The sequence below is a fragment of the Mytilus edulis genome, chromosome 9 (assembly GCF_963676685.1).
Source record: "Mytilus edulis chromosome 9, xbMytEdul2.2, whole genome shotgun sequence".
Taxonomy (NCBI): Eukaryota; Metazoa; Mollusca; class Bivalvia; order Mytilida; family Mytilidae; genus Mytilus; species Mytilus edulis.
The window spans coordinates 60367036-60379215 of NC_092352.1; the positions used below are offsets into that span (position 1 = coordinate 60367036).

Sequence of the window (12180 nt, forward strand, 5' to 3'; positions counted from 1 at the left end):
AAATCATTAGCATGGTTATTTCCACGTATCATTTTGGAACGTTTACAAAGTCAAAAGCCAAGATCTTTATAAAAAAAAACTACCATATTTTGTACCTGTGTGATAGAAGAACATCGGTTACACCCATTTTCGTAAGGTACTGCTTTGTATATCACTACATGCAAATACAAAAGAGCGAGAGCATAAACCAATTTATTTATTTTGTATCCCTTTCATTTTCATAGCTGTTGAATAAACCAGCGACGCAAACTTAGGTATAGCGCTACTGACTCGTCGACGTTTTCGGGTGGTTTCAGTAGATTTTCCTCCATATAAATGCATCCCAACTAAAAAATCTCTTCTTCGCATGGGTACTCGTCCTCTTCAGCGCATTCTGATCGACAAAAGTGTAGCACGTCATCATCGACCGGTCGAATATGCTCCTCAGCATTGAACAAGTCGGGATAAAGATACATGTTGACAGGCCGTCCATGAAAAACATACTCTCTACTTCTCCTAATATAATGAATGTTCCATACCTGCGCAGTGTCATCTAGTTCGTTCTGTAAAAAAGACAAAGCCATTTTTCATTTTTAATCAGGACAAAAGGCCAATCAAATCACAAGATTTTCAAATGCAATCTGATTAAAATCTTCCCCATTAATTGTACACCGTTAGAAGTAGGGCTGATCAGTTTGTTCCAAATGTCCCTATAAAAATCCAATCTTGTTGGCGTAATTGTCTTCTCTAGGTTCTGATTGGCAAACATGCATTAAGACGAAACGTCGACTGAAAGTATATGTGTCATTCTCAAAATATGTCCAGATTCAACAGCACACGATTAAAAGGTGGGGGAAGTGGGTGTTCCGGGTATGTGTACCCCCTTTTTTTTTGAAAATTTTGTTAAATTCATGTGAAATATAGGCCAAAATCGGCAAATAGTAGCCTGGCACACCACCACTCCTCATTTGTTCTAGCACCCTTCCTTTTCAAAATTCTCGGATCGTCCCCCTTAGACGGATTTGTTATCACATAAGCAACACGACGGGTGCCGCATGTGGAGCAGGATCTGCTTACCCTTCCGGAGCACATGAGATCACCCCTAGTTTTTTGGTGGGGTTCGTGTTGTTTATTCTTTAGTTTTCTATGTTGTGTCGTGTGTGCTGTTGTTTGTTTGTCTTTTTCATTTTTAGCCATGGCGTTGTCAGTTTGTTTTAGATTTATGAGTTTGACTGTCCCTTTGGTATCTTTCGTCCCTCTTCTACAATTTCGCGTTACCGAGAAATCCTAATGTGGGTAACTTTTTTCTATGATGTTATTTTTTTTTCTGTTCCAGATCACATTTGATATGTATGTCGTTTACGAGTTTATACGTTAAAATAGGATATTACTTATTACAAAAACTCCTATACGTTACAATCATTAGAAGTCAGGTACAATTTATGGAATAAATGCCAATCAGATACCAAATCATCGAACAATTAAAGCGTGACATACGGAGGCCGCCATGCAGCATGTACACCATGTACGACCGTCTATGTATGGTCCCATAGGGCATCATGAGGATATGCCAACTTAACACCAAGGCAAACCAAATGAGAAACCTTCTCCCAGAAAGAAATTAAAAGATTAATTCAAATACAAACTCTGACAAAGGTTCCTGGCATAAGGCAGGCGTACACTTAAAAATATGAGGCGGGGTTAAACGTATTTAATGCAGCCTGTCCCTGATATACCAAGATGAGAATAACAATTTTGAACAAGTAAAACGTACAATCTAAATAAGAATTAAAAAGGATCCAATTCATCGAGAAAAATCATAGACAATTTACCATGTTTACAGAAAAAGAAGACAAAACATAAATAAAAAGATTCACAAGAGAACACTCGCTGTTGCTGACAGGCAGCTCAGACAACCTAAACGACTGATAATAGAAATAAAACCCAAGCACCTCGATATCAAATCCTTCATCCTAAAATAAATTAGTCAAATGAAGATTACTACGATGAATACGGAGTGACATTCCAATGATTTAGTAGATACAGTAGATCGTGTAATGACCTAACTGATAACTAAAATAAAACAATTTTGAAGTGTAAGCCAATTACGTAGTTATGCTCCAAGCAACGTATCAAATAATCTATATTTTCCCTTAAAATACCGTTTGTGAGGGATTGATTAAAAAACATAATACATTCCTTATATCAAAATAAGAGTTTTTAACAAGTAAAACGTACAACAAAAATTGGTATCAAAAAGGATCTTTCAAAGAAAGCCTATTGCCATGAGCTCATATTGGAAGGTAAAATATTTCTACAAATAGAAAAGAAAGGTACCTGAAGTAACTGCATGCAACAAAATTGAATTAGGTTAATGTCAAGTTTGTCTCCTGAAATTTGACCTCGTTCCTGAAGGCCTTTCATCGCTGATATCCATACTTGACAGCACTTCTTTCGCAAAATGCCCCACCAGGACTCAATTCTAGTGTTCATAGTGCTTTTTCCGTAAATGAAAGGTATTGTCACTTCATCTCCAGCAAACAACGTCTGCATTACTGCAACCAGCCCATTTTCTGTGCCCATATCACCTCTCATGCTATATGGATGACCTCTATGCTCTTCTATTGCGTCTATAAAATACCTAGCTATGACTTTTGGATTACTACTAGATCTACCAACTTTGAGCCATATTATTTTCCTGGAAAACCCATCGATGCAAGCATTGATGCATAAGCCATATCTTTTCAATTTATCGTAGGAGTCCAAATGCCAACAAAAATTTGGGCCCCTTGAAAAATATTCTCTTCTTTTTAGTCTTCGCCGGGCTCTAAGATATACCCCCTCTGGATCAATTGTGTTAAGCATGAGGCTAATGTGGTCTCTTTTTATTTTAAACCCGTGCCGCTTACACTTCTGATACATCCAACGATATCCATGCGCTGGTCCGTATGAAGTGACTTGCGTATGAACAAAGTTAAATACAGATCGAATATTTGAGTAGTCTTTTCTACGAGCAAGATTCATTTCTTTTAAATACCTCTTAACCTGACGAAGTGATATACTAATGGCATGATTCATTTGTAAAATCTTGACAATATCTCTATAAAAGAATTCCATTTCAAAATATCTCTTCACCAATCGAAGCACGTTTACCTACAAAAGAAACTGTCAAGATCAAATATTTTTGTATATATCTATAATACTAAAATAACGAGGTCGAATTTGTCAGCCGTCATGGGGTAAAAATGACAAACCAAAGAATTCAACTTTATATATAGCTAATATTAGAACAATGGTGTTGATTACAATTTACACCACTCCAGACTCGTTTGTTTTCCACATAACATTAACAAGTTCCGGGTAGAATCCGATATCGATATAAATAATATATTCACCTGTTACCTATTACCTTATCTGTACGTTGCGCATCTTACAGGCGCACCACAAAACGGTGTATTTAGGATTTTGCTATATACACGGGTCATAATCAAAGGGTTGACACTTCTAAATTCAATCATTGTCATATTGTTCCCTATTGTAGTATTTTAATCAGTATGACTATCTAAGATGTCAATACGAATACAAAAAATCTGGACTTAAAATAAGGCGTATAGGTAGTTTTCGATTTGTTAGCCGGCATGACTTAAAACAGCGAATCAAAGAATTCAACTTTATTTATAACTAATATAGGACAATGCTGTTATTAAAAAATACTCCAATATTACCAATAACTGATAAAATCCAGGTCGACAGGTTCAAACAGAAAGATTTTGAAAGCAGAGAAAACTGTGAAACTTATTATCGGCATGACTTTATCAGATGACAATACTAGTACTAAAATAAGGCTTACGCATAGTTATATACTTTAATTCAGTCACGGACCCGTGATATCACGGGTGTGTTCTAGTATATACAAATGTTATGACTTTGGAACTTTGTTGCAATTTTTGTCTTTTTGTCTACATACATATAGCAGATCTTCCGATTATCCGACTATAGAATTCAAAAGAAAGAGTTCCTCATATCTCATTGAATTGATAAAATGTTTACCCAAAGAATTACTATACACATAATTGATAAAAATTGGGATGAAAATATAATCCTTTTTAGCTCACCTAACTGAAAGTCAGTGTGAGCTTTTACCATCACGTTGCGTCCGTCATCCGTCGTAAACTTTTACATTTTCACCTTCTTCTCTGAAACCACTTGACGGATTTTGACGAAACTATGCAGGAATGTTACCAACAATCCTACCTTTGTTTTGGTCCAATTAAAAACATGGCCGCTACAGCAAATCTTAGATTATGAGCCTAGATCGTTCATATGACGGTCAATGGCACATTAAACAGATGTCAATATTTCTTCTAAAGGATGAACAAACACAATCAAAACATAAAAATGTACCTCCTCTAAAGTTTGGACGCTGATTTATCAACCCATCAAGAAGTACTGTCCCCTTTTCTACCTTCCTGACGGAAATGATCGTGTTCTTCAGTGTTTACAGTATGATTTCTAAGAGAACTTTACCATGTTTTGTTTATACTGTAAACATTCACTAATTGACGAATTTGTTCAATTGATTTATTCAGATATTGCCATAGAGATTTCTTACGCATATCATATATTCCCAGCTAAATGCACCTATAATAGTGACACATCACCATAACATCATATATAAAACAAGCTTTAAAACACACAAATCATACTTACTCTTTCCGCCGTGTTGACTGTCACCATTGTGTAATAAGTTGACACGTGATAAGAAGCAATTAAATAATCCGAGATAACGATATAACAATCCGAGATCTCGATATAACAGTTTCGTTTTCTCGAGATAACGATATATTTTTTATCGAGATCTCGATATATTAAACCGAGATAACGATTTAATAATCCGAGATCTCGATATAACAGTTTCGTTTTCTCGAGATAACGATATATTAAAGTTTCGTTTTCTCGAGATAACGATATAATAATCCGAGATCTCGATATAACAGTTTCGTTTTCTCGAGATAACGATATATTTTTTATCGAGATGTCGATATATTAAACCGAGATAACGATTTAATAATCCGAGATCTCGATATAACAGTTTCGTTTTATCGAGATAACGATATTTTTTTTATCGAGATCTCGATATAACAGTTTCGTTTTCTCGAGATAACGATATATTTTTTATCGAGATCTCGGTAAAACGGTAATGTTTTATCGTGATCTCGAATTAAAAAAAATATTTTCTAATGTTTTGTGTGTCCCCTTACGGCTTCCGTAGATTGATCGTTTGATAACCCTTAAATGACGAATTTAAAAATACGGAATTTAGCTATGTACAGTGTCAGTTATTTTTATTTCACTATTCACCGCTCCAACTTGAATAATGAAACCTAAACTATTTCATTATTCATTACTTAATATTCAATAGTGAATAGTGAACTAGTTCATTATTCATTATTGAATTTTGTATAATGAATAATGGACGTACTTCAGCGCGGTAAAAATGACAAGTATCATGGATTTTTTTCTGTGCCCGGTAAAAAGACCACCTACATAATGTAGTGTTCTAGTACTTCCCAGATCTATGGACAAACCGACAGGCAGGACGGAACACTCTTAGTTAATCATATGTACATACCACCTAAAACTTCATTTTTGAGGGATTATAATATATATACATACAACCTCTAGTAACTTACCCTGTATTTCACTTTAAATGTGTCTCGTTTTATACTAATGTATAAGTGAAATAGTCGGGCAATCCATGACAGATTTTGCCAAGTAGCCTTTGCCAGCTGTTCATATTAAATTGTTCATATTGTCTCGCATATGTGCGTCTTCTATGCCACATACAACTGTGACGATATTGACTTTAGCAAACAATTCTGCTCAAACCGGTGCTAGGGACTGTCTTTCAACTTTCATTGAAACGAGAATGATTTCTCTGTGTAAAAGATCTCAATGTATTTGTCAAGAGAACAGCAATAAAGACGCTGTTTCTTTACTGCAAATGTATTGTGTATATGTCTTGATTTTGATGTCGGGCAAACTTATGAAAGAAAACGGAAACACAAAAATCAGTATTTTTTTTTAATTTGTTAAGGCGCATAACCCTAGAATGGTATAAATGACGCCACCAAAATTCAAATGTGATATGCATTTTGTTGTAATACGGATTGTGTATAAGTTTCTTAACATTTTGTTGAGGCAAACTCAAGATAAAAGAACAAAAACTAATTTCTTGACGTACGGACATACACACAGACAAAGCTGGAAAAACTTAATGCCCCCTCCACTATAAGTCATATTTCATTCAATAACCCGATGTTTTCATCACTTAGTAACGATAATTGCTATCTATATCCTATTCTTTTTTATTTATATAAAGTTCCGGAAAAAATTTCCCTAACCGATATTAATCAGAGTCTTTTAAATAACTAGAAGGAATTCCGATCTATATATAGAAAATTATTGACCTGGCTACTTAGGTTGTCATTTGTCGCTTCTGTAAAAGGAGTAAAAAACGGGGCATGTAATATCAAAATCGGGAATACGCTGGCATTTCATAATCTATCATGTATTGTTACGTAGGGACATTTGTTCTTACGAAACAGCTTATAAATGCACATCTTATACAGGGGCAGATCCAGCCATTTTAAAAAGGGAGTGGGTTCCAACTATATGTCCCTATTCAAATGCATTGATCGGCCGAAAAAGGGAGGTTCCAGCCCCCGGAACCCCCTTCTGGATCCGCCACTGTTACAACATTTTGATGTCTCATATAGACTTTCCAGTTCGTTTTTCATTGTATACTAGAAAGATCTCATTTTTTTCTGAATTGGTGAACCCTTTTTTAACGATAAAGAGTAATAAGGAAATGAAAATTGAATAAGGAAATACAAACTGAATAAAGAAATAGAAACCCAATAAGGAAATGGAAATCTAATATTATAACAATGAAATAAAAACCCAATACGGAAATAGAAACCGAACAAGGAATGAAAATCGAATAAGGAAAAAGTTACCGAATAAGGAAATGAAAATTGAATTAGGAAATAGAAACCGAATTAAGGAAATGAAAATTGAACAAGGAAATAGACACCAAATAAGGAAATAGAAACCGAATAAGTAAAAAGTTACCGAATAAGGAAATGAAAATCGAATAAGGAAAAAGAAACCGAATAAGGAATGTTATTACATTGGTTGCAATGAATTACATTGATTTCCCAGTTAAATAAAAACCGATAATTTCACATGTGAAATAAACGTGGTTATTTCACTCTCTGACGTCATACAATAAGTACCGATTATCAGGTTATCTGCATGTTGATATCGTAAAATATCAGCTGCGAGACATAATATGAAGCTGTTTGTCGAGTGAGCGTAGCGAACGAGATCAACAAGCCTTCATATAATGTCAAGCATAGGATGAACTAAATAGAGCTTTCTCGTGAAATTTAGCCCCTCCTATGGTGTATCTACACATACCCAACACTTTTTAATTTGGTAACTATAACATATCAATATGCAGATAATCTGATAATCGATTTATCGGGCTATATTTGCGTGTTTCGGAAGTGTTTTCTTTGTTTCACCAGCACACAAAAGATTACTTGATAAGTTCGGGTCAAAGTTATTAACGTCGTTTAAACATTATGACGTCGCTGATATGTCAGGGTCAAAGTTATTAAGGCCGGGTCAACGTAGTTGACGTCACAAAGACATGATACGGAATAATATTATTAATTTGTATATTTTAACAAATTTGATTCGTTTAGGGATAGTCACATGTTAAACTATATTTTCGAAGGTAGAGAGAAAACGGCGGATAGCAAAAAGCATATTGTACGGCAAAAAGCATATTGCACGGTTATTTTTAGAAAATATAAAAACCGATAAACTTTGTGACGTCATGTATTGAATTTCAGGATATTGTTAAACGATCTTAACGTTTTGAAACAGATCATATCTGTGATCGATTATTTGACGGAAAAAATCTTCAAATACTTAAGATGACAAACAAACAAAAAAAAAGCAATTGAAATAACAACTAATATTTTGTATTGTTAAGGAGACAATATGATATCTATAAAATTCCAACAAAATCAAATGACGATTTTGACACAAATATGGTCGGAAATTAATAATATAACAAATATAGCCTTTGTATGAGGTCAATACAGGATATATCGACCCAAAGAAGTATATCGACCTCGGACTTCGTTCTCAGTCAATATACTTCTTTCAGGTCAATACATCCTTGTATCGACCTCATACAAAGGCTATATTTGTTTATTACATTTGTTGCAATGAATTACATTGATTTCCCAGTTAGATAAAAACCGATAATTTCACATGTGAAATAAACGTGGTTATTTCACTCTCTGATGTCATACAACAATAGGCGTTGTCAAGACGTCGATAACGTCGGATCAAAACAAATTGTCAATGCGTAGGAAAAAGATATAGTTCCTTACATTTTCTACATTAATTTCATAAAAAAAGCCATTTAAATTCCAATGTAATAAAAAGAATAACTAATCGCCGTATTTGAATATCAAAAATAAGACAACTTGTGACCGAACGCCGCTATGGATTAAACTCGTGCTGCGCACTCGTTTAGTCCATGCGTCGTTCGGTCACGCGTTGTCTTATTTTTGATATTCAAATACGGCGATTAGTTATACTATAAATAATATTAAGAGCTGAATAGAGTGATATAGACAGTGGGACGACCGATAATAGGCGTTGTCAAGACGTCGATAACGTCGGATCAAAACAAATTGTGAATGCGTAGGAAAAAAATATAGTTCCTTACATTTCTAACATTAATTTCTTTAAAAAAAAAGCCATTAGCCAATGTAATAAAAAGTATAACTAATCACCGTATTTGAATATCAAAAATAAGACAACTTGTGACCGAAAGCCGCTATGGATTAAACTCGTGCTGCGCACTCGTTTAATACATGCGACGTTCGGTCACGCGTTGTCTTATTTATGATATACAAATACGGCGATTAGTTATACTATAAATAATCGAAAAAGGAAAATGAAAACGAATCAGGAAACGAAAAAAACTTTTTGAGTAAAAATATTTTGAGGGAAAAAAAAATTGAGGAAAAAAAAAATTTGAGGAAAAAAAAACATTTGAGGAAAAAAAATTTGAAGGAGAAAAAAAAAATCAGTTTGGACTTGTAAAATTTTTCAAAATTTGAATATCGAAAAAGGAACTGGAAACTGAATAATGAAATGAAAATCGAAAAAGGAAATAGAAACTGAATAATGAAATAGAAACCGAATAAGGAAATGAATATTGAAAAAGGAAAAAGAAACCAAATAAGGAAATGAAAATTGAATAAGGAAATGGAAATCGAATAAGGAAATGAAAATTCAATAAGGAAATAGAAACCAAATAAGGAAATAGAAACCGAAAAAGGAAATGAATATTGAAAAAGGAAGAAGAAACCGAATAGGGAAAAGAAAATTGAATAAGGAAATGAAAATCGAATAAGGAAATGGAAATCGAATAAGGATGATAATCGAAAAAGGAAAAAGAAAACGAATAAGGAAATGAAAAAAAACTTTTTGAGGAAATATATTTTGAGGAAAAAAAAAATTGAGGAAAAGAAAATGAGGAAAAAAAAATTTCAGGAAAAAAAATTTTGAGGAAAAAAAATTTTGAGGAAAAAAAAATTTTTGAAGAAAAAAAAAAATTTGAGGAAAACAAATTTTGAGGGAAAAAAAATTTTGAGAAAAAAAAATTTGAAGGAAAAAAAAAATTCAGTTTGGACTTGCAATATTTTTCAAAATTTGAATATCGAAAAAAGAAATGGAAACCGAATAAGGAAATGAAAATCGAAAGAGAAATAGAAACCGAATAAGGAACTAGAAACCGAAAAAGGAAATGAATATTGAAAAAAGAAAAAGAAACCGAATAAGGAAAAAGAAACTGAATAAGGAAAAAGAAACCGAATAAGGAAATGAAAATCCAATAAGGAAATAGAAACCGAATAAGGAACTAGAAACCGAAAAAGGAAATGAATATTGGAAAAGGAAAAAGAAACCGAATAAGGAAATGAAAATCGTATAAGGAAATGAAAATCGAATAAGGAAACGAAAATCCAATAATAAAATAGAAACCAAATAAGGAAATAGAAACCAAATAAGGAAATAGAAACCGAATAAGGAAACCGAAACCGAAAAAGAAAATGAATATTGAAAAAGGAAAAAGAAACTGAATAAGGAAAAAGAAACCGAAAAAGGAAATGGAAATTGAATAAGGAAATGAAAATCCAATAAGGAAACAGAAACTGAATAAGGAACTAGAAACCGAAAAAGGAAAAAGAAACCGAATAAGGAAATGAAAATCGAATAAGGAAATGGAAATCGAATAAGGAAACGAAAATCCAATTAGGAAATAGAAACCGAATAAGGAAATAGAAACCGATAAAGGAAATGAATATTGAAAAAGGAAAAAGAAACCGAATAAGGAAATGAAAATCGAATAAGGAAATCGAAATCGAATAAGGAAATGAAAATCCAATAAGGAAATAGAAACTGAATAAGGAAATGAAAATTGAATAAGGAAATGGAAACCGAATAAGGAAATGAAAATCCAATAAGGAAATAGAAACCAAATAAGGAAATAGAAACCCAAAAAGGAAATGAATATTGAAAAAGGAAGAAGAAACCGAATAGGGAAAAGAAAATCGAATAAGGAAATGAAAATCGAATAAGGAAATGGAAATCGAATAAGAATGATAATCGAAAAAGGAAAAAGAAAACGAATAAGGAAATGAAAAAATACTTTTTGAGGAAAAATATTTTGAGGAAAAAAAAATTTGAGCAAAAAAAATTGAGGAAAAAATTTTTTTCAGGAAAACAAATTTTGATGAAAAAAAAATTTTTGAGGAAAAAAAAAAATTTGAGGAAAAAAAATTTTGAGGAAAAAAAAATTTGAAGGAAAAAAAAAAATTCAGTTTGGACTTGTAATATTTTTCAAAATTTGAATATAGAAAAAGGAAATGGAAACCGAATAAGGAAATGAAAATCGAAAAAGGAAATAGAAACCGAAAAAGGAAATGAATATTGAAAAAAGAAAAAGAAACCGAATAAGGAAAAAGAATCTGAATAAGGAAAAAGAAACCGAATAAGGAAATGGAAATTGAATAAGGAAATGAAAATCCAATAAGGAAATAGAAACCGAATAAGGAACTAGAAACCGAAAAAGGAAATGAATATTGAAAAAAGAAAAAGAAACGGAATTAGGAAATGATAATCGAATAAGGAAATGGAAATCAAATAAGGAAACGAAAATCCAATTAGGAAATAGAAACCGAATAAGGAAATAGAAACCGAAGAAGGAAATGAATATTGAAAAAGGAAAAAGAAACCGAATAAGGAAATGAAAATCGAATAAGGAAATGGAAATCGAATAAGGAAATGAAAATCCAATAAGGAAATAGAAACTGAATAAGGAAATAGAAACCAAATAAGGAAATGAATATTGAAAAAGGAAAAAGAAACCGAATAAGGAAATGAAAATTGAATAAGGAAATGGAAATCGAATAAGGAAATGAAAATCCAATAAGGAAATAAAAACCGAATAAGGAAGTAGAAACCGAAAAAGGAAATGAATATTGAAAAAGGAAGAAGAAACCGAATAAGGAAAAGAAAATCGAATAAGGAAATGAAAATCCAATAAGGAAATAGAAACCGAATAAGGAAGTAGAAACCGAAAAAGGAAATGAATATTGAAAAAGGAAGAAGAAACCGCAAAAAGGTAAAAGAAAACGAATAAGGAAATGACAAAAAAATTTGAAGAAAAACTTTTTGAGGAAATATATTTTGAGGAAAAAAAAAAATTGAAAAAAAAATTTGAGGAAAAAAAAATTTTGAGGAAAAAAAAATTTAAAGGAAAAAAAAATTGAGGAAAAAAAATTTGAGGAAAAAAAATTTTGAGGAAAAAAAAAATTTGAGGAAAAAAAATTTTGAGGAAAAAAAAATTTTGAGGAAAAAAAATTTTGAAGGAAAAAAAAAATTCAGTTTGGACTTGTAATATTTTTCAAAATTTGAATATCGAAAAAGGAAAAAGGAAAAAGGAACCAACTTGTGTCTGGTTTCATTTTTACTAAAGTTAGAGTGCGAAAACTAAAAGTATTCGGACGACGACGACGCAGACGACGCAGACGACGACGCCAACGTGAT

At 32.4% G+C, this 12180-nt stretch overlaps 1 pseudogene; it reads right to left on the reverse strand.

The window, feature by feature from the left end:
* Window positions 1-326: 326 nt before the first annotated feature.
* The window catches only part of LOC139490092 (SEC14-like protein 5), a 28328-nt pseudogene continuing 16474 nt past the window's right edge, over window positions 327-12180 (reverse strand).